The following is a 24484-nucleotide window of genomic DNA, read 5'->3' as shown; positions in this document are numbered from 1 at the left end:
GGAAGATGGCTGTGGGGATGGGGTAACTGGGTGATGGATAGTAAAGGGAGCATGTGATACGATGAAAAAAAAAAAAAAGAAGAATTCAATTGCTCAAGTTTAATCTCTAAGATCTCAGTCTTCAAGCATGATTTTCTGTTCTTGTGATACACTCGTTTCATTAATCCCTATGTCCACTTTACCACATTTTTGTGGCATTCAGCCTCTTCATGCCTGCCTTGGGAAGTAATGAACTTCTTGTCTCTACTGGTGTTCAGAAGAAAAAGGATCACTGTTGGGAAAACCGGAGAGGGCTACCCCAGCCTTTGGAGAAAGCGATGTTGCCCGAATAGTTGGAAGGATATGAAGTTCAAAGACATACTGCAGCTGTGATTCAAATGCTTGATTCTCATATTTACAGGAGGCTAACCCTCCAATAAGTGCTTTGTGTCCAAACTGGGTACTAAATAATCACAGAATAATTAAAGTGGTAAATACTGAAAAACTATAGCATTGTCTATCAGTTTAAATAAGCTGAATAATGTTACAGGCAATGCCCTAAAAATGCAAGACATTCAATGACATACAAGAGATTATAATTAATGTGAGACCCAATTTATGGAAGGAAATTGTTCTGCTCAAAAATCATGTAGTGTTTAGGTTAAGACTTATTAGGGAGGGGGAAAAAAAGACTTATTAGGGCCATAACATCAGCTTCAAACCTAATATGCTAAGGTAAATTGGAACTTGCCTCAGTTTTCAGACTCAATTTAAACGGAACTCGTTAGAAGAATCTTATTCATTGTAGTAAGAATGGCTAATACAAGAAAACAAATCCTATAGTTGAAAATTAAGTGAAAGCAACAGCAAGCCAAATATATTGAACAAACGTGTAACCAATCTGAAATCTGTAATGGTAATCTCTAGACAGCTGAGATGCAAATACTCTTGCACAAAAAAATCTACATTTATTGGATTTGGGAGTATGTAATCAAGGCTGGCAATCATACCTATCCATCTTTATTTAACTTTAACAGGTCAAATAAGGGAATATTTTATGCACCAAAGATTGTCACAGACATTGGTTACCAACTGATACAATCAAGGGGTAGAATGTTAGAAGAGAGTCTCAGAAATCTTGGGACAATCTAATATATGTGTGTAATTATTTTTCTCTTCCTCAGGGAACAAAAGGAAGTTTAATAGACTATAATCACTGTTTGCAAGGAAGTTACAAGAAGATCTATGCCGCTGTTCTCCAGGAGATAAATACAGGGAGGGAAAAGAAAATGTAACATCTGCCAAATACCTTGCTCAAAGCTCTTTGTTAGAGGACTGTGCGGACGTGCTCTCTATAATTCTTCTAGAAGAGAATCTCATCTCCCATTGTCCTGGATGAGTTAAGACAATTATTATTGACAGACACAGGGGACCCAAATTTTTTGTTCTGAATAAGGTCTGAAAAAGAATTGGGTCACCTTCCAGTTGCTACTGTCATACTGTAACAGCCAATGCATTTTTTTCTTTTAAGATTTTATGTATTTATTTACTTTAGGCAGAGGAAAGGGGAGCATGAGCTTGGTGAGGAGCAAAGAGGTAGGGAGAGGGAAAGGGAAAGAATCTCAAGCAGACTGTGCACAGAGCTGGACACGGGGCTTGATCTCACAGCTCTGAGATCACGACCTGCGCCAAAAATCACGAGTCAGATGCTTTACCAACTGCACCACTCACGCGCGCCAACAGTCTATGCTGAAAACTTGAGAACGGTGAACGAAACCTTTCTACTATATCCCATCAGCCAGCAAGCTCTGCTACCTTCAGCTTTTCAGATCTTTAAACCTCACTTTTGACAGACAATACAGGAACGCTTTTTAGCCCTGTATATGGTAGTGGAGAAAGAGATGACAAAACCCTTTGATTTAGAGCCCTAAAATAGCCATGTCCTTGCAGGGAAACCATATCAGTAACTTCTAACTCTGTCTTCAGAGATACCCTCGAATTTTGGAAAAGTTCTAGGACACTTTATTCAGTGCTCAACTGGACAAGTAACTAGTCAGTTTCATTGCGACTCTAGAACATTACACATGTGCTTATGTAACCAGATTTAATGTCTAGCCACTGAAATAGTATCTCACTCAAATGTTCAAAGGATAGGAAGGGAAATGTGATGAGAACAGCTTTAGCGTTTCCGAGAAGGAGAAGTTGATCTTTATCATTTGATGTGCAATCGGACACTGGACTGATTTTTTTCCACTCGTTAACTTTTCAGCAAGAATCCTAAATTTGATGTTTAAGGGTCACTACTGCTATGGGTATTAATCCCCCTTTAAAGATATTTATAAAACATTTTTAGGTAATCAAACCTGAAAACAATTGGAAAAATATTTCCACTGTTTGTACAGTATGGAATATTGAGCAGCTATAAAGTTGTTCAAATGGATTAAATGTGGGGACATATATTTAACTCATTGGCTTTATTCAGCCCACCCCAAGATGGCCAAAAATTCATCAGGAAAATAATACAAGACAAAATACCAGATGACTACTATCACAAGGTAAAATGGTCCTAAACCCTAAATAAGTTCAGTTTTAAAAGAAAAATAATAAATCCACTGGCTTAAAAGCAAAAAGAAACAAACAAAACAAAACAAAAACTTAAAAAATAGCAATGCAGTGGAGATTACCCTGCATTTAAAATGACTAAACTATTTAATGTAAGCCAGGTATGATGTTTTTGCTAACCATTAGACACTGCTAGAACATATGAATTCCTAAGGAATTCAGTAACACATGCTGTGTGATGAATCACACAATACTTCTGAATACAAAGTAGCAGAGAACACATATTTGAGATTTGAAATTTAAAAGAAGAGGAGATCTGACATCCTTGATAGAAAGGCTTGTATTAATAACAGCCCTTTCAAGGCTAATTTTTTAAAAAAATAAGCAAATTCACATTCTTGCAGAATGCATATACCCATCTAAGAGAACCTAATATGCTGACTACGTCAAATGGTATGTAAATAGTGTCTGTCCCACGACTGGGCTGGGGAGGAATCCAGTGTTTATAACTTCCCATTTCCCAGCCACATGGAGTTGCCCTGGTGTCTTTCTCTCTCACACTGGTTTGCTCTCCAAAAATACAAAAAGCCAGATGCCTGTGGGTTCGGGTGTGCCTAATTGAGCCATGCTGAGCACCAAATGACCTGGAAATGTTTAATCCAGCTTTTGTCAGAACAAATTACTGGGATGTTCTCACTGCCCCCTTAGGGACTAATTTACGATTGGATACCAAGTCCTGGGCAAAGCTATGGGCCAAGGCTGATGCCCAATTTACCCCGGCATGCGAAGTCTGGGTGTGCCGCTCTGATGGGAAGAGGAACCACTCTCGAGTGGTGGAATGGATAAGAAAGAGGATGGCCAAATAAAAGACTGCAAGGGTCCCAGAGGCAGGTGGGCATTTGTGCCTTCTGCTCCTCGAAGAGCTCATTTGCGGAAAGAGAGGCTTAGTGTGCTTTCTGCAAACTGCCCGGCTATATACTGCCCATGAGTCTCTACATCACGTGAATGGACTAAATGTCAGCGTGCCCCCATTCATATACTGAAACACTACCCCACAGTGTGATGGCATTAGTTGGTGGGGCCTTCGGGAGATGATTAGGATTAGATGAGGTCATGAGAGTGGAGTCCCCACGCCGGGGACTAGAGCCCTCCTGTGGGTCACAAGACTGCTTGCTCCCTCCGTATACTGTCTGCCATGTAAGGATACGACGAGAAGACAGCAGTCTGTGACCAACCCGGAAGACGGCCTCACGGGACCTGGCCATGCAGACGCCCCAGTCTTGAACTTCCAGCTCCTAGTACTGTGAGAAGTAGACTTCTGTTGTTGATACAGGTACTCAGTCTAAGGTACTTTCGTTACAGCACCCTGAATTAAAGCACCATGCCATGCAGTGAGCACTAGCCTAACAGATCTGATTATTTAGTATCAGATGATTCCCATCTCATCCACAAGTCACCAGGGTGCAGGGCTTGCAGAAAGCAACTTGAAACCCAGGTTTGAATCTGGTATATACTGATGTCAGGTGGAACAGGTTCCACCCCTCCGAGCTCCCTCTCAACCCACCATCCTGCACACTAGGAGCTTGAAGGGGCGGGATGCTGGCTTTAACCCCTTCAAGGACTCGATTCTCCCGAAGGGCACCTCCTACCGCCCTCAGACTCCTCATTCAGCCCCCACACTTGTGCTCCTGGTTGCTTTCTTTCTTCTGTTGTTGTTCTCCTCTTGGACTTGGGATGGACCGTGCTGGGTACGGGGTACGGTATTCTGTTTCAGGCTATCATCACTGATCCATGCAAAGCCTGTCTCTTGTTTTATTTCTGTGTTTTCTTTTCTGTGTTTTATTTCTGTGTTTTGCATAACCCACACACTTACTTCCCTTCTCCCTGCTTCACTGCATCTATTCTAATGTGTTTTATGTATCACTGCATCCATAGGTGTCTTGGAAAGATATGAGAATGTGATTTCCATCTAAACAAATAGTACTGAGGGACATGTGGGTGGCTCACTGGGTTAAAAGTCTGCCTTTGGCTCAGGTCATGATCCCAGGGTCCTGGAATTGAGTCCTGCATAGGGCTTCCTGCTCAGCGGGGAGTCTGCTTCTCCCTCTGAACCTCCCCCCTCCCCTTTTATTTATTTCAAATAAATAAAATCTTCAAAAAATAATATTGAATTATGTAAGGCTATTCCGTTTCCTCTTTATATATATATATGTGTGTGTGTGTGTATCACTGCAGTGTGTATATCACTGCATCTACATGGGTATCATATTGTTACCTCTGCTATGTAGTATTTCATGATTGGCATCCACCGCTCATTACGAAGTACTACAACCAATCGCTCTTCAGAAGTTGTTCCTTCGCATTCCCAGGAAGGATGCATCAGAATTCCTGTCTGCCCACACTTCCTGCTTTCCGACTTTCTAACTTGTGCCAATCTAAAGTGTTCTGTAATACTGTTTTCATTTTCATTTCTGATTACTATGGACATTAGACGTCTCTTCACATACTTGTTACCCATACAGATTTCTCCTATGCAATATAAATATTGCTTGTAATATTTCTTTTGAGCATTTTTGTTTATTAATTTGAGTATCTTAGATATTAATCCCTTCTTAATATACAGTATATATCTTCTCCAAGCTCATCCACATTCTGTTAAATTTGCCCACAGTCTTTTTTATTAAACAGAAACATTTAATTTAGATATAATTAAATCTACTTTTTACATTATTTTTGCAATTTTCCCATCCTGTTTAAGAAAATATCCACCACTCTGACAACACAAGGACTTTTTAAATTAGAATTGGGTTAAGTTTGTGGAATCTCTTGAGGACAGTTTATATCTTTACAACATTGTCACTCTGTCATTAACATGCTATAGCTCTCTAATCATTCAGGACTCATTTTAAATCTCCTATGGGGTAAATTTATTTTTATTTTTATTTTTATTTTTTTTTTTTTTTAGTGTACCAATTTTCTGCATTCTTTGTAGGTGACTCCCAACTACTTTATTTGTAATTTTGTTGTTATAGTGCCTGTTTTTCTATAGTATTTTCAAGTAAACTATTGCTGTAGTAGACTTGGTCCTAAGATTTTCTATAACTAGCAAGCTTCTGAACTCCCTTTTTGTATTAAGAGTCTGTCTGTTTACTGTGCTCTGTTTTGTATGTAAATGATTACATTACATCAATGTAGATGATTACATTGCATGCAAATATGACAAGTTTGTTCTTTCCAGTCCTTGTCTCTCTCTTTTCTATTAGTCTCTCTGCATTAGCCAGGACTTTTAATTATATGTAGGTCAGTAAGCCGTGCTGATATGCCATGTCCTTCTCTGGTTCATGCTCTAAAAGGGAGTGAATTTCAAGTTTCTCCATTAAAAAACAAATAAATACACTTTTCTCTATTAAATATTTTCCTTTTAAAAAATATTTTATTTATTTATTTGACAGAGAGAGAAAGAGCACAAGCAAGGGGAATAGGAGAGGGAGAAGCAAGCTCTCCACTGAGCAGGTAGCCCAACGTGGTACTCGATCCCAGGACCCTGGGATCACGACCTGAGCCAAAGGGAGATGCTCATACAACTGAGTCACCCAGATGCCTCTCTATTAAATATTTTCTGTAGAGTTTTCGTACATAATATTTATCAGGTCAAAGGAGTTTCCTTCATGTCTTAATTTTCCTTGAAGTACTGTTATTTTTCCATCAAGAGATATTAAAATTTATCAAGTTTTTTCTATTAATGTGTTTTATTTAATGATAGATTTTCTGATTTTAAGTTAGTCTTTTGTGTTCCTGGAATAAATTCTACTAGATCATATTATATTTCTATCATACATGATTGGCTCTCATTATCTAAAATTTTGCACTGGAATTTTCTCTCTCTGTCATAAATGAAATGGTCTTAAAATTTTCTTTTATTGACTGTTTTAAGAATCAAGATTATGCTACCCTCAAAAATGACTAGTATCATTTTTAATCTTTTCAATTTTCTGGACCAATTTACTTAGATGAGAATTTTGACTCAGAACCAAGTCATATGGTAAGAGAAGGAGACAATTCGGGCTTAGATTGTGCAAATGCAGCATGATTCAGGAGCGAACAGCCTTACTGGTGGCTCCTTAATTCAGCCTTCTTCTGACTACAGTAGGAGAAGCAGGTCCCTAGCTGACTCAATTCTGCAGTGAAGTTTTGGGGAGTGTTTCCTGAAAGTTCAGCCTAGAGATTGTTTCATCAGGCCTTCCAAAAATAATCTGAAAAATCTATACCCTTTTAAAATCCTTTTTTACTTAAACTTTCTTGAGTGGATTCTGTCATCTGCAACCAGATTTTCTCTTGGTTAGGAAGATAATTTTTATTGTAACTCCTTTAACGATTATCAGTTCATGTGAGATGTCTATGTTTAAATTAGAAGTGATAGTTGCTTGTAATTTTATTGTCTTAAAATCTCTTTGGTTTAGAATTATTTCCTCTTTCCACAGCATATTTTGTTTATTTGCACATTCTGTTGTATCTATGATGAATCTTGTCAGACTTGTCGGATCAAGATCCTGAACAACAAGTATTTTAACATGTTTTTACAACCATGTGATAACTTTATTACTACCTTGGAAGTCTATTAGTATCATCATAGCTTTAGTTTTAGATTTGTAATGGATTATTTTTTCTTTCCAAATGTATTTGTTATCTGTTATCACAAGAATGCCATGTAATAAACACAAAATACCAATGGCATACAACACTACGTATTTAGTTTTGCTCACAAATCTATGAGTTAGCTGGGCTTGGTAGGGTTCACTCAGGCATTGGTAGGGTTCACTCAGGAGGTGAACTGCGGGTCAGTTAGATGCCTTTAAATCTCTTGACTCGTGTGTATGTCTGGGGCCTGTGTGGGATGACCGAGCTGACATCTCTGTTTGACATGCTCTATAATCTTCCAATACCCTAACCTGGACTTGATTTCATGGTGGTAACAGAGTTGCAAGAGAGAGAACACAGAAGGATACAAAGCTTCCCGAAGCTTTGGCTCAGAACTGGCACACTATCTTTTTTTCCTACATTCTAACAGCCAAAGCAAGTCACAAAGCCAATGCAGAGTCAAGAGATAGGGAAACAGACCCCACTTCTCGATTAAATAAGCTACCAATTCACATTGCAAAGGGCAAAGACACACATAAGGAGGGACAATCAGGGAAATGTTTGCGATCAAACTATCACTCATTGTTTCAACTATCTATTGCTTTATAACAAAGCACCCCAAAATGTTGTGGCTTACAACAACAACTCATTATGATCTCTTATTGTTCTATACAATGACCAAATTTATATAAACAGTTCTTACAAGGGTCTCCAATGCAGTTACACTCTAGTGACAACTGGACTGAAGGCTCTTCTGGGCCAAACATCCAAGACAGTTCTTTGGTCGCAGATCTGATGCCTTAGTTGAGACCTTGAGATAGGTAGGGACTTGGTTCCATGCAGCTCTCCATGTAGCTAGCTTGGACAGGTTCAGCATAGCATTCTCAAGGTATTCATCTCCTCATGTGGCTGCTCATTTTCACCAGAGTAAGCATTCCAAGAGATCAAAGCAGAAGCTGCCATGCTTCTTCTGAGCCAGCCCTAACAGTCACACAGTGTATCTTCTGCTACCTGGTTACACAGGCCAGCCCAGGTTCAGTAGAGAAAGGGTCTGCATGAAGAGAATACTAGGCATTTGTATGCATATACATACATGTGTGTACGTGTACAATATTATATGTATATGCAATGCAATATCATCTGCTTTAGTTCTGAATGTGTAGTTGATTGTTTTCCAGGTAAATAAAGATATGTACGTTATATTGCTTTTTAGGCAATCTGTTTTACATATTCATGTATTTCCTAGAGTATTGGGTTTACTTTTCCTCTTCTAGGATACATAATTCTTTCAACAGTGTTGTCAAAGTGGATACTTTTGAGACCTTGCATGATCAAGAGTATCTTTATTTTATACTCATATTTAATTTTTCCAAGTTCCCTTTCTTCGTTATTTTATGTCCAACATTGCTATTCAAATACTTCTTTTCTGGAGTCACTAAGCCAGTTTTCTTTGTCTTTGATTTTTTTTTTTTTAATTGTGTTCTCCTTTTTGTCAGCTTAGGCTCAATTATTACTCACTTCATCCATCTCCTCCTTCCTGTTTCTCAAAGAACGCCTGTGTTTCCTCCCCAGACCCTGCTCTTTCTCAAGAGCTGCCTCAGTGATAATCTGGCTCTTGAAGTGGAGAGTGGGGAAAGGAGGGAAACTTCAGGGTCCCCAGCTCAAGGCTCCGCTTGCTTTCTTTGACATCTATGGACAGCCTGACCATGATGATTGATGTTGCCCTCCAGCCTCCAGCTAAGAGGCTGGCCCTACCATTGACCCTCCTCAGGTGGCTTTAGGAAGATGATGTTCCACTCAGGGAGATGTGGGACTCAACAAAATCACTCCCGCAGTTAAGATATAACTACCTAACTCCCTGTTCCAGGTTGCTCTTTCACGCAATCCCCGTTATTCCCACCACCACCTCCTCAACACAGGGACTCAATCCCCTTCCACCTCCCCAGGTGGTTCTTACAATCTTTATTCTGTTATTTGACCTTACCCGTCCTCTTTAGCTCCATGTCATTCTCAAAGCCAAGATGGTATTATACTGCCATCTGATCAGGAACAACATGTTCAGTGTCCCAGACCCTTCAGTTTGTATTTGGACTACATATTATATTAAAGTGTAGTGTGGAAATTAAGATATGGCCAACTGCAGAACAAAATGTTTGAAATGAGTTTTCTAATCACCTTTGTCTTTGAAAAATTCCATGAGCTATTGTACCTTACATAATTATCTTATTAAAAAAAAAACTGAAGTGAAGAGATCAGCATATATCATACATGATTATTTTCTGAGTTTGTTTAATCAATAAAGAATAAAAGAGAACAGCGATAAATATATTCATCTTGGTAAAACAAAAGGACACAAGTGTCTTGGTATATATTAATGCAGACATTCCCCTATTTCCCTTTTCCCAGAGCATTTGGCATTCTTTATCAACCAGTCTATATAAAAGAATAGAAGAATAGAAAAACAAAGGTTTCTCATATAGTCTTTTGTATTTCTATATTAATAAACCATAAGGAAAATAATGAATGGTTTCAATTATAGAAAGGAGGGTATCTGGCTTAGCATTTTAATAGGGCCAAAGACAAGTTTTTCTTATTTTTGGCTCAACCTCTATCAATCTTTGAAGTCACTCACTGGTCAATATTTTAATTGTTTTCTTCCAATGCTATCTATACATATAATTATTTTCAGTATGGAATGTTTTCACTTACTAAATTCACTCCAATAACAATCCTCTTGTTGTTTGGAGTTTGTTGTTTGTTTGTTTGCATTTAGTACATGGTTTTCCAAGGTTGTCATTTTCACCTCTAGCTTTCATTTGAAGCCTCCTTTACAGATGAGAATGCATACCTTTTAGTGAAACAGAGTTGGGACCAGGTAAACCCAGGGTTGCACCATGGTCTTTTTCTCCATATTCTTAAATATAAAATATATCAGTAAATAGTTCCATCTTCTGATTCTAAGAGTTGTGCATATATAGAAGTGCTTTTGCCAACTGTTTCTTTCTGGATGTTTATTGACATGAACCTACAATAAACATCTTTCAACTATAATCTATTCCATTAGTACTTCTTCAACTGGAACATAACACATATATCTGAAGAACCTTCTTGAACCAGCACATTGGAAGTACTTTCCCTCTCACCTAACTGAGTTTTGGAAGAATTTTTTAAGCATAAGTTTTGTGAGGAAGATTGAAAAGTCATACAGTAGTTAATGACTATTGTATTCCTTTAATTTTGAATTGCTTCCTTGCTCTCTGAAAAATTTTGGTGGATTAAAAGATATTTTTCATCCAAATCAAAGAATGACACTTATTTCTAAAAATACATCATTGGCATTTTTAGATTTGTATGGGGTTCAGCCAGAAGTAATCCTTAGAGGTATCATAACTCAATTAGTAATTTCATTATCGAACTCTGTGGAATTGGCATTTTTTTCTGGGGTGGGTCTTTTTTGGCACTGAAATACAAGAAGCAATCTTAAGAGTTGCTTTTTTAGTTTTTGCTTATTTGTTTCATTTTGTATTTTGTTTTATTATATTTATTTTATTTGTTTTATTTTGTTTCTTTTGTTTTATTTGGAGGCCTTTTTCCCCTAAAGATATAATTCCTCCAGCAGGGGCGCTACTCTCCGCGGTGACAGCCCCCTGCTTACTCAGCACAAAGGTCTGGAGTGAGGGTGCCTGCTTTCCATTGTGGCACATCTCCAGCCAGGCCCGCTGGTGCTAGGAAAGGCATGGAGGCAGGGGATGGGAAGGAACACATGGGCCCAGATCCTGCACTGTATGCCTGCCCAGCCCCTGTGGGATTTTTTGCTTTATCCAGATGGTCTTGGTTCCAGACCCTCTTTTCACTCGTAGCTCCCTGCTTGCTACCTGTCCTCCTGGGCTCAGCCAAACCCACTCCATTCCCATACTTCACCTTAGTGCCTGAACACCAACTGTGTCCAATGCCCAGGGTCTGTGCCTTGCCCAGGAGGGAAGTGACACTTGAGGCCTATAACTGACCAACGAAGGGTAGCCATTGCGCTCTCATGAACTCTTCTTGGTATAGCTGAGGATCAAGATGCTTCACCATTTAGGGGAAGATCGAAGAGAGGCATGTTCATTCTTACAAAGAATACAGCAAGGCTAAGTTCCAAGATGCTATGGCCATTCAGTCAAATGAGAAGTGGAGAGGAACCATCTGTTTATTGTGCATAGTAAGCAAAAACTAGACATCTGGGGGACAGGTAATGAAGTGGAAATAGAGTTGAACTGAAATTCAGGAGGCTAGTGTGATAGGCCTCGCTTTACCCATGGCAGCAGCAGTGTGACCCTCCAGGAGGTCAATTAATCTCTGAGGACATCAGCTCCCCACGAGCACATCAAGAGTATGGGACTAGATGATACCCAAAGTATTTATAAACCCAAAAGATTTTTTCTTGACCCTAATTGCCCTCTCCTGCTAAAGCAGGTCCTCATCAAACACAGTCATTTGCTCATAATAAGGATTCAATATGCTAAATTGAATGTCCAAAGGCAAAATAATTAGGCAGACAGTGGGGCTGTAGTTGTTTCTGTTGTGACTCTGGTACCCTTGAAAAAGTGTCCTTTGGTCTGCTCAGTCCTGACCTTGACTTTCAGAGTGTTAGGATTCTTTGCTGACTTACGGAGAATAGCAGCCACACTCCTGTCAAATTTTTTGGTCAACCTAGCAGAATGATATTCTTACTCAGTAGTTAGTACACTTTATTCCATGTGGAAAAAGTTTGAGGTTTCAGATGGTTTGTTTGTAAGCTAAACTGGGGTCATTTTTTTCAAATTAGTTTCTATAAATTTTGGTTATGAATTGAGATAGTGGCTGACGGCAAAGAGGAAGGGTCTTGTCTTAAAACAAGCATTTCAATGGTGACAAGCATTTTAATTCTCACCTCAGATGGCAAGATCAAAAGACTCATCCTAACATTTCCTGAGGTCCTTTCATCTGCTCAACATTTACGTAAATAAGAATTATTTTCTCTTAAATAGGAAGACACTTAAGTACCACAAATTCATGTGTATTTTTCATAAGTTTTTCACTGAGGATTAACTCACTAGATAAGAAAACTGCGATTAACTTAAAGGGTAAAAAATATTACGATAGCTTAAGTCATTAGCACAGAAATTCTATGTACATTGCAAAGAAACAAAATATTGAATCACAATAACAGACTCATCCCATTGTTCATTGACCCAAATGAGAGGTGTCATAGAAACAGTGTAATTTCTATACTATATCAATAATTCAATAGTCTGAAGTGGCATTAAGAATAAAAGCATTCATTTTGTTCGTTTTACTGTAAAAGGCACTGAACAAAATCAAAGGAGAACATCCTATGAGGATCAGTTCACTGGATTAAGGCTGTTTGTTAATATAAATCTGCCAAAATAAATCCCTATTCAAAACAGTACCATGCATCTCTTCTTTGGCTCACTCTCTCTGGTTGACCTTCAAATTGATGTTAAAGCTAACCTCGTTCTATTTTCAAATGATCTAAAGATAAATAACATTTTTGGATACATTACAGAAATTTTACTCTAGTTATTCATGGTTACTCTTCAAGTAAGATTTTTCTATCAAATATATTTTTAAGTCTACTGTATCTATATTTTAGTGTCATTTCCCCCCCAAACTCATATTATCAGAACTCTTTCACCTAATCAATAGGTACTTGCTGAAATCCTATGTGCTAGGATGATTTTGTTTTCTTCATTCCAATATCAATCAGTATGCAATTTTATTAGAGTAAATTCTCCAAGAAATCTCAGCAGTGTAGGCATAGTATTCTTTCTGGCTTTTAGTTTGAAACGATGGCTGAAGTATTAAAAGCCAGCTTGCATTTCTGATTCTTGTCTCTCTTTAAATGATTTCCCTTAGATATCACAGTAACAAAGTATATCTTATCAATCACGTGGTTTTGACCCTACTGCAATTCTTTCTGTGCCTGTGATTTCAAAAGAATTTTCCAACTTGACTCCTCAGTTACCTATTGTTTACGGCTTGGCCTTCAAAGACAATGCGGCTTAGATTTAAATTCTGATTCTGCTACTTACAAAATGTTCGACTTTAGGCAAGGTACTTGGGCTTTCTGAGCCTTAATTACTTCATCTCTAAAAAAGCAGGATAAAAGCATGTCTGTCTCACAGGGCTGTTTTACATACTGAACGTCAGCACATATGAAAAGGCCAAGCACACCAACCAACCAGAAAGCATGACTCAATGTTGGTTTTCTTCTTTATTTTTTTTTTTAACTGTAACTTCTTTATTTTTTTAATTTCTTCCCTTGAAGTGGGTTTTTTTTTCTTTAAACTCACTCATGTGACTCCCAAAATTCCTCTATAACTGTCTAAAGCTGATTTACTCCTATTTAACCACATACCATGTGCTGACGATAGTGAACACAGCACAGTATTTCCCTCTTCTGGTCTATTTAGAATAGCACATGAATAGCTAATTCATGAGGACAGGAAAATCTCAATTGATCCAAATATTAGAATAATCAGGAAGAGGGTGGTGAAAAAAGTTAGGAAGATGCAATACCAACAAGGGATGACATAAGATTATACAACATCTGGGCCTCCATTACTAGTATCATTTCTTCCTTCTTTTTTTTTTTTTAATCTGAGTATAGTTGACACACATTACATTAGTTTCAGGTGTACGACATAGTGATACAACAAGTTTATACATTATACAGTGCTCACCACAAGTGTAGCTACCATCTGTTACAATACAATGCTATTACAAAGTCACGGACTATATTTCTTATGCTGTGCCTTGTATTCCTGTGACTTATTCATTTCATAACTGGAAGCTTGTATTCTTCCTATTTCAGGTTATGGGTAAGCACTTAGGGTCTCTACAACACTCACAGCAAGGGGAAGCAACACAGGTCGATGAATGTGGGAGAGAGGCAGTAGGCAAGAGCAGCCAAATGGCTATTTCCAACATGCCCTCACCTGGTGTTCAGGTTTTCTTCCATGTGACACTTATGTAGAGGAGGAAGGGTTACAAGAGTCTCATATCCATATTAAAGAATACAGCTACTGGTTTTGACTAGAAGCCATTTGAGATTCAGCCCCCTTCGTAGATACCTGAGAATAAATGCTGATCGGAAAAACAGATGGTTTACATCAACAGTGGATGCCAGCCAAGGACACAATATCCCATTTCCGTCTAGATAATGCCCCATCTAAACCACCCCACCATTCACACCCTCGGAATTTAAATGGGATCCTAGGGAGAAATGGAGAGATGTTAAATTTACCTGAGAAAAATCCCAGAAGTAACTAGCCTTGAATTATACAATATTAAATTTCAGCTTAATCAGGTGAAATGAGAGTAGAAGACAGATGTTAATCATTTGGGGTAAAACTATACCCTCAACTATACTTATAATTTATGGTTTATAAGTATCAGGAATATACATAATGATGCATTACTAAAGGAACTAAGGAGTCACAAAAAGACATACCATGGAACATTCTGGATGGGGAAACAGAAAAAAAAAAAGAAGAAATCAGGGGAGATATCAGTGCTCAGCCCAGGCAGACAGCAGAAAACAGATATTCATGGGCTAATCAGGTAAGAAGTAAATAAGAAGTATTTGACCACACCGGGAATTATATTTAGTTTCCTCCAATTTTAAATTAACTTGTTTTGCTTATACTTTCTTAGGATAAGAATTGGGGCCTGATGGAAAGGAAGAAGTAAAATTACCTGTTTATAGAGAAAATTCTAAAGACTTCACAAAAAACATATTCAGACTAATAATCATAGTATTATTATATAATATATCATACTATATATATTATATATATATATATACACACATATATATAGTATCATAGTAGTATTATAATCATAATAATTCAGGGCACCTGGGTGGTTCAATTGGTAAACACCTGCCTTTGGCTCAGATCATGATCCTGGAGTCCCAGGACTGAGTCCCTCATCAGGCTTCCTGCTCAGTGGGGAAGTCTGCTTCTCTCTCTGACCCTCCCCTTCTCGTGCTCTCTCTCACTCTCTCTCTCTCAAATAAATAAATAAAATCTTTTTTTTAAATTTCAGTTAAGTTGCAGGATACAAAACCAACATAAAAGAATAAGTTGCCTTTCCTCAAGGGAAGCAAGGGCAAAAATGAACTATTGGGATTTCATCAAGATTAAAAGCTTTTGCACAACAATGGAAACAGTTAACAAAACCAAAAGACAACTGACAAAATAGGAGAAGATATTTGCAAATGACATATCAGATAAAGGGCTAGGATCTAAAATCTATAAAGAACTTAGCAAACTCAACATCCAAAGAACAAATAATCCAATCAAGAAATGGGCAGAGGACATGAACAGACATTTCTGCAAAGAAGACATCCAGATGGCCAATAGACACATGAAAAAGTGCTCCATATCACTTGGCATCAGGGAAATACAAATCAAAACCACAATGAGATACCTCCTCACACCAGTCACAATGGCTAAAATTAACAAGTCAGGAAAGGATGGATGTTGGTGAGGATGTAAAAGAAAGGGGAACCCTCCTACAGTGTTGGTAGGAGTGCAAGCTGGTGCAGCCACTCTGGAAAACAATATGGACATTCCTCAAAAAGTTGAAAATAGAGCTACCCTATGACCCAGCAATTGCACTATGGATATTTATCATAAAGATACAAACATAGTGATCCGAAGGAGCATGTGCACCCGAATGTTTAGACAGCAATGTCCACAACAGCCAAACTATTGAAAGAACCTAGATGTCCATCAACAGATGACTGGATAAAGAAGATGTGGTATATATACACAATGGAATACTATGCAGCCATCAAAAGAAATGAAATCTTGCCATTTGCAAATACATGGATGGAACTAGAGGGTATTACACTTAGCGAAATAAGTCAACCAGAGAAAGACAACTATCATATGATCTCCCTGATATGAGGAAGTGGAGATGCAACGTGGGGGGTTGGGGGATAGGAAAAGAATAAATGAAACAAGATGGGATTGGGAGGGAGACAAACCATAAGAGACTCTTAATCTCACAAAACAAACTGAGGGCTGCTGGGAGGAGGGGCGTTGGGAGAGGGTAGTGAGGTTATGGACATTGGGGAGGGTATGAGCCATGATGAGTGCTGTGAACTGTGTAAACCTGGCAATTCACTGACCTGTACCCCTGGGGCTAATAATACATTATATGTATATAAAATTTAAAAAAAAAATAAGTTGCCTTTATTTACACTAACAATGAACTATTTGAAAAAGAAATTGAGAAAAATAATCCCATTTATACTAGCATCAAAAAGAATAAGATACTTAGAAAAAAATTTACCCAAGGATGTGAAAGATCTGTCCACTGAAAACTATAAAGCATTAATGAAAGAAATTGAAGAAATATAAATTCTGTTTATATTTGTATAAATGGAAAGCTATCCCATATTCACGGATTAGAAAAATTAATGTTGTTAATATTCATACTACCCAAAGTGATCTACAGATTCAATGCAATCCCTATCAAAACCCAGTGACATTTTTCAAAAAATAGAATAAACAATCCTAAAATTGATATGGAACCACAAAAAATCCAAATAGCTCAATCAATCTTGAGAAAGATGGCAAAGCTAGAGGCATCATTCTTGCTGATTTCAAATTATATAACAAAGCTATAGTAATCAAAATAGTATGGTACTGGCATAAAAACAAACACATAGACCAAAAAACAGAGAATCTAGAAATAAACCCATACATGTATAGTTTACTAATCTTTGTTAGGATGCTGGGAATATAAAATGACAGAACAGACTGTTTAATAAACGGTGTTGCAAAAACTGGACAGACACACGCAAAAGAATGAAATTACATCCCACCTTACACCACACACACACACACACACACACACATACACCCCTAAAAATAGATTATAGAGTTAAGTGTAAGATCTGAAACTCTAAAACTTCTAGTAGATAACATAGAGGGTAAGCTCCTTGACAGTTTGATAATGAATTTTTGGATTTGACACCAAAGGCAAAAGCACGAAAACCAAAAATAAACAAGTGGGACTACTTTAAAGTAAACAGCTTCTGCACAGCAAAGGAAACCATCAACAAAATGCAAAGAAAACCTGCAAAAATGGGAGAAAAACATATATCTGATAAGGGCTTAATTTGCAAAATAGATAAGGAATGCCAACAACTCAGTAGCAAAAAAAGAAAAACAAAACAAAACCACTAACCCAATTAAAATGTGGGCAAAGAACTTGAATAGACATTTCTCAAAAAAAAAAAAAAAAAGACAAATGGCCAACAGGTATACGAAAAGGTGCTCAACCTGCTAATCAGGAGAGAAATGCAGGTCAAAACCACAAGAGATCTTCTCATGCCTGTTAAGATGGCTATTATCAAAAACAAAAACAAAAGAGAAAAGTGTTGTTAAGGATATGGAGGATAGGGAACCGTGGTACACCATTGGTGGGGATGAAAATTGGAGAATCTACTATGGAAAAAATATAGAGGTTCCTCAAAAAATTAAATACAGAACTACCATATAATCCAGCAATCCCACTGCTGGGTATATTTCTAAGAGAATTAAAATCAGGATCTTTAAGAGATATCTGCATTCTCATATTCATTACAGCATTATTCACAAAAACCAAAATATGGAGACAACCTAAACATCCATGGACAGATTATTGAATGTTGATGTGGTAGATACATGCATCAGAATACTACTGAGCCTCAAAAAGAGGCAATCCTGCCATTTGTGACAATATAGACCTGGAGGACACTGTGCGAAATGACATAAGCCAAATACAGAAAAACAAATACTGTATGTTATCATCTATATGTAGAATCTGGAATAAACTCATAGAAACAGAATACTGGTGATTGCCGGTGGCTGAGGGGAAAGGAGCAATGGGGCAGATAACGGTAAAACACTACAAAGTTTCAGCTATTTAAGAGGAATAAGTTCTGGAGACCTGCTATACAACGCAGTGTCTGTAGCTGACAATATTGTATTGTATACTTAAAATTTTCTAAAAGGATAGATCTGTGTTAAGTGTACTTGTCACCAAAAATAATAATGATGATGACAATAACAACAGCAAAGGGGGTGGGAAGAAACTTTGGAAGGTAATTAATATATTTATGACCTTGATGATGGTAATGGTTTCCCAAGTATATATGATCCCCAAACTCATCAAGCTGTACACATTAAATGTGTGAAGCTTCTTAATATATCAATTGTGCCTCAATAAACTGGTTTGAAAAATGAAAGAAAAAGAATTAGGGCTTGAGATCAGTCAAAATTGAGAAGAAATTGCCCTATGACCAATTAAGGCACTGTTTCCACTGCAATCCTTTATCTCATTGCTGCCGAAGTGAACTTTCTAATCCAAATCTCATTTTCCCATCTCCTGAATAAACCCTAACAAGGCTTTTAATAAGATCTCTACTAAGATCACATTATCCTCATAGGATAAAGTACTAACTTTTTAGCACACTGTGCTACTCCTGCCTTCCCCTTTTCTTCATGTTTTCCGAAGACCCATGCTCTTTGGTACCAGTTATGTTGAAAATCTATAGTCCTCTAGCACACTCTTTCTTCATTCTTTCACATGCTCTGATTGAATAAACAGCTGATTAAATAAATAGGACTGGTGTTGCTGACCAGCAACACCAGTGCTAACACTACCAGCAACACCAGTGCTAACACCACTGGTGCTGAGCTCTGTCATCACATTTCAGTCCATCAACACAGTCATCACCATCACCGCCACCATCACTGCCACCAGGATCACTTCCACCAACACACAAATGGCTTGTAAGACTTGCTTTCAAGCATTTGCTTAAACCTCTGTGAATGTACAACTTCATTCTCAGTGTCATCAATGAACCCTAATCAACAGCCTCTCCTAAAATGTGATCCCAGAAGCACTTTACTTTGGATATTAACATACACTCCACACAATCACCTCCATTAATGCCTGCTTCCGTACGGTTTGCATCAAGTCTTTAATAGTTTTAAAAGCAATGTTTTTATACAATATAAATGACAGAGAAAATATTATTTTCATGCCTTTAGTATAATAGTTGTGAATAATAGATTTATTATCCTTCAATCGATTTGAACTCTATGGTTTTGAAAGCTTTATGTGTTGGAATCATTTATTTATATTTAAAAGAAGGACGTCCTCTGATTTATGTATTAGCATTTAGATGACATCATTAAGGAGGTTACATCACACACACAAGTGTATGTGTGTGTATGTGTGTATGTTGTATGTGTATGTGTATGTAACCTCCTTAAACAATGATGTGTCATATATAAACAATGATGCCATATATATATATACACACGTGTATGTGTAGTTTTAGGATTTAACTATGTATAAAGATTTTTTTTCTAGCCTCCATGGCTAGAGGTGAAAAATAAAAAGCAATGTGTAGGTGAATAATTAATCATGTGACAATGGCACTCTCAGTTCAATGCCAAGGGGAAAAAGTTGCAAAAACAATGGGATAAAGTTTCTGGTTTTTTAGAGTTAAATCTGCAACTCAAGTGTTAAAAAATTCACTTTTAAAAAAAATTATTCATACAAGTAGTATTTGTACAATGCCTGTTGTGGCATGCACTGTGCTGGGCACTGAAAATCAATGATAAATAAGATTGACATGGTTTTTATTCTTAATGTAGATTCTACTTTTTTTAAGGTTTTATTTTATTTTATCTTATTTTATTTATTTATTTATTTATTTATTTGAGAAAGAGAGTGTGTGCGCAGGCGCAGAGAACGAGGGAGAAGCAGGGCTCGATCCCAGGACTCTGGGATCACGACCTGAGCCAAAGGCAGACTCTTAACCAACTGAGCCACCAAGGCACCCCTATTTCAACATTTCTGATACTCAGGATGACTTTCACTGTTAAGTGGAGCCCTGCTAGGTCAGGAAAAGAAAGGATTTCCTAACATCTCAAAGCAGGTACCACAATCAATTCAGAGACAGGAAAAATAGCAAAGATCCAGAGCAGGCTAATTTACCCTATTCTGTATGGCTGAGATTGAAGCTGTCTGTGAGCCAGGAGGTACATGTAATCTCTGTGAGAAATTCAGGTTTCTCATAAGTGGTGGTGTTTCACACTTCTCAAATAAAGGCATGGATGTCAGAATCGAGTCTGTAGATGTCACTGTCACTGTCATGGTGGGTACGATAGGGCTGCTCTTGGGCTCCTGTCTGCCTCCGACAAGGTATAACGGCCGCCCCTGGGTTCTAGCCCCTCTCCTGCAATGTGTTAGCTGTGTGACTTTGGCAAGTCACATTACCGTCCTGATCCCATTTCTAGATTTTAAAGCAAGGATGATTAAACATCCCCGGAGTATCTGACCAGAATACCAAACAGGGCCCAGACCCTTGCTGCAATTTAACACAGCGATACTATGATGATCATTCTGGAAACTCACCCTCTAGAAAGGCCTCTGGCCCTGGTGTCCCGAGCTACGTAACCATCCCATTCCAGAGCTTCTCTGTAGCAGCAAGCAATCTTCTCCGTTTGTTCGGTGAGTGTGGTTGCTCCCAGGACTTCAAGATCCTAATTCTGATGACCAGAGGGAAAGTGTGTCCCTAAAAACAGAGCAGTCCTCCAAACTCATTCACTTGTCTCAAATGTCACTTAGGAGACTCATCAGGAGTCTCTTCAAAGCACAGTTTCTTAAAGGACTCACTCCTGAGTGGTAGCAAAATAAGCCTTGTTTTCTAAGAGGTAAGGGTACTTGACAGGTCCGAAGAGAGGAAAAGAAAATTGACTTAAGGAACCCTTTCCGTTCTTCTGACTCTAGCTGCCTTGTCTCTTCACTAGAGGTACGTAAGTAATCAGTAAACCCCAAGTTAAAAGTTGATCTTTAGCAGGTAGGCAGATAACACCAGTTTAGAAAAGTTAGCTGCAGTAGGAGGTATATGCTGTGAACATACACGATAGCAAAGCTTTGCAGTGACCCTAAAACATCAGCTGAACCTGCAGACAACTTGCCTGTCTCAGAAGCGAGCGGGGCTGTCTGGCGGGGAATAAGAGGGGACTGCAGGAGAATATGTGGAGGACCTTGGGAAGTGGGAAGGAGAAGTGCAGCTCTGGCCCCACTCTGGGCAGACAGAGCATCTATCAAAGACAGAACGAGTAATAAGTCATGATGTCTAAGATAGTGCTCAAGCCATTTCAAGCTCCAGAAATAGGTTCCACTAACAGCAGAGTCATTCCAGGAGTCCAGATTTGGTCTCCAGCCCAGACCAGGGGCTCCTGCACACTATACAATGTTGTTAATGAGCTGAATTGTGTCCCTCGAAATTCGTGTTGGGAATCCTAACCTCTAGGACATTAGAATATGTCTGTATTTGAGGATAGAATTTTTAAAGAAGTCGTTAAGGTTGAATGAAGTCAGGAGAGTGAGGTTTTAATCCAATAGGACTAGTGTCCTTATAAGAAAAGGACGAGACATCTGGGATGCATGCACGAGGGGTAAGACATGTAAGGACACAGCAAGAGCCATCTGCAAGCCAAGGAGAGAAGCCTCAGGAGAAACCGAACCTGCAACACCTTGATCTTGGACTTCTCGCCTCCAGAACTGCAAGGAATAAATTTCTCTTCTTAAAACCATCTAGTTATGGCAGCCCTAGCAGACAAATACATATACGTAGTTGGAACTTGTCTCAATCCAAAAACAAAAATAAACACAAAACCTAGAACAACAACAAAACCCAGCTGGGCATTCAAGAAATATTAATATTTTATTTTCCTATAGCTCAATTTATAGTGATTTCAGAATCTGAAACCCCACCCGAAGCAGTGTAGAACTTAACCTCAGCCACAGTATGGTGCAGGCAGGCAAGGACCTCATGTGGCCCCTGGGCCTTGTAACATCCTTTGTCCACATCGGTCATTTCATGTTGGAATTTCTGTGAGGCTGCAGTGGTCCCCTAGGCCTATTGCACCATGACATGGTTTCTCTTTTCTGAGAACACACTGCCTCAACTTACCACTGCCAGAAAGCAAGGCCTGGGCTTACCCAGGATTTGGCCCATGTTCTCTCTCATAGAGCAGGCCACCGTTTCCCACCCAACTTCTAAACAGAACTCTCTGTCTATAACCACACATTGCCTTGGGTGGGTTCAAGTCAGCAGACAAGCCTGTCCACCAAAAAGGCTATCATCTTTCCTAATTAAAGCCGACAGGCTAGAGTGGTTTAGCCTTGTGACTTAACACAAGGACAATAAACCATTAATACTGGCTTCATCTGGGAGCCTGTTAGAATTACAGAATCTCAAGTCCTAACCTAGAATCAGAAACTGGGTTTTAACCAAATCCTAGGATTTTTTTTTTTTTTTTACACTAAAACCTGCAAAGCAGTGGTCTTCTAGCACAAAGGTTCTCCAAGTTAAGCAGGCATCAGAATCATCTGGGGGACTTGATGAAGCCCCCATGCCTTGGCTGCACCCCCAGACTCGGATTCAGTAGGTCTGTGGGGGTTGTTCCCAAGGATTTGCATTTCTAATAATCTCCCAGGCGAAGGTGATGTTGCCAGTCTGGGGACCCAGAGTTTTTTAGAATTAGTATGGAACATCTAAAGATACATTGATGTTTTACAAGTTAAGAGACCTTGGGTAACAATTCCTGCCTACTCTATTATTAGTTGAAGCAGTCCTGTCATAACATTTGTGGAGCCCGGAGCAAGAATACAGAAGGACTTCCATATACCATCTGTATAAATATTTAAAAGTTATAAATCAGGCTGGAAGAAAGGGGGTTTAAAAATATTCTGTCTTGACAAATATGCTTTCATAATGATGTGGAAGATCAGGTTCAAGGGTAGATTTCTCAGAACTCCATGTGTGCCCTTGTCCAGACCTGCCCCTTTGTCTTCTTATTCACCCCAATCCTGGGAAAAGAACAGGCTTGGGGCCCTTTGGACAGGGAGTTCTAGTGTCCCAGGAACTCAAGAAGAATGGGTCCAGAAGGGAGACACAGGCTCCACAGTGGCAAATCACTTGGTTTCATGGACTCCTTACCCAGGGAGAAGGGTGAGGTCAGAGAAAGGCCAAAATGGGGCCATTAAAAGCAAGGGACACAGAGCAGGACTCAACATGGTCAAGTTCAAGAGTGATACATATTTGGAGACATGGAGAGCCCGTGGCGTTTTTGATAATATACCTAGATGATTGGACCGTAGAGGAAAGGTGATCCTCTCTCTAAAATGGAAAACAACTTAGGTTAGATGAACTGTGTGCTAGGCTTTTTGGAAGGCAGAACTTGTGAAGGATGCACTTGGATACTGAGCCGAGGAGATTTCTGAGCAGAATGTTAAAGAGGTGGCTTAGTTATTTCCAGCTTGCTTTCAGTAAAAGGTAAGGGGAGAGATGAATTAAGGAAAGAATTGTCAAGCAAAAAGGAACCAGAATGTGGGGATTGTGATAAGATCGGACACTAAGGGTGTGGTCTACCAATCATTTGAGAAAAAGATTATGGTGTGACTCTTGGATTTAACCAGTCCTCTCCTCAGAAGTCAGAGCAGGGTTAGGATTATACCAGCAAAAACACTACCTGCTGAGAATAAAGAAGACAGAAGAAAAAAATGGGATAGAATGAAGGAAGACTGTCAGACTTCAGGAATTCTATAGGACCAAATAGGAGGAATGAATACAGCTAGCCAGCGCAGACATGCTTTATTCTTCAAGGAAAGGAAAGGGAAGAAATTCAGACATCATCCAGGCTACAACTCTCACAGGCTGGAGGCTGCTTTCTCTGTAAATTTGAAGGGCAGGGTCCTCTCAGAGAGCTGTCAGGGTGGTGCTCTGTGGAGCTGAAGGGGCCGCCACCCTGCGAAACTGTGGGGGTGTCACTGCCACCCGAGTATGCCTGGAGGCAGACACCAAACCAAAGAGGATTATTCTCAAACCCTAAGATCTCATGGAATTTGTCTGGCCAACAGTCCTTCTTTCCTTCAAGTGTCTCCCTTTTTGGAATGAGAATGTCCCACCATTGCATTTGGGAAACACACAGTTTGTCTGGTTTCACAGGTTCACAATTAGAGAGGAATTTTGCTTCAGGTTAAGTCATACCTTAAATCTCACCTGATTTACATGATATATTTTTAAGATTTTATTTATTTATTTGACAGGGCAGGCACAAACAAGGGGAGCAGCAGGCAGAGGGAGAGGAGAAGCAGGCTCCCCAGCAAGCAAGGAGCCTGATGTGTGACCAGATCCCAGGACCCTGAGCCAAGAGACACTTAACCAACTGAGCCATCC

The sequence above is a fragment of the Mustela erminea genome, chromosome 1 (genome assembly GCF_009829155.1).
Source record: "Mustela erminea isolate mMusErm1 chromosome 1, mMusErm1.Pri, whole genome shotgun sequence".
In the NCBI taxonomy this organism is placed as follows: domain Eukaryota; kingdom Metazoa; phylum Chordata; class Mammalia; order Carnivora; family Mustelidae; genus Mustela; species Mustela erminea.
This window is presented reverse-complemented; position numbering follows the sequence as displayed.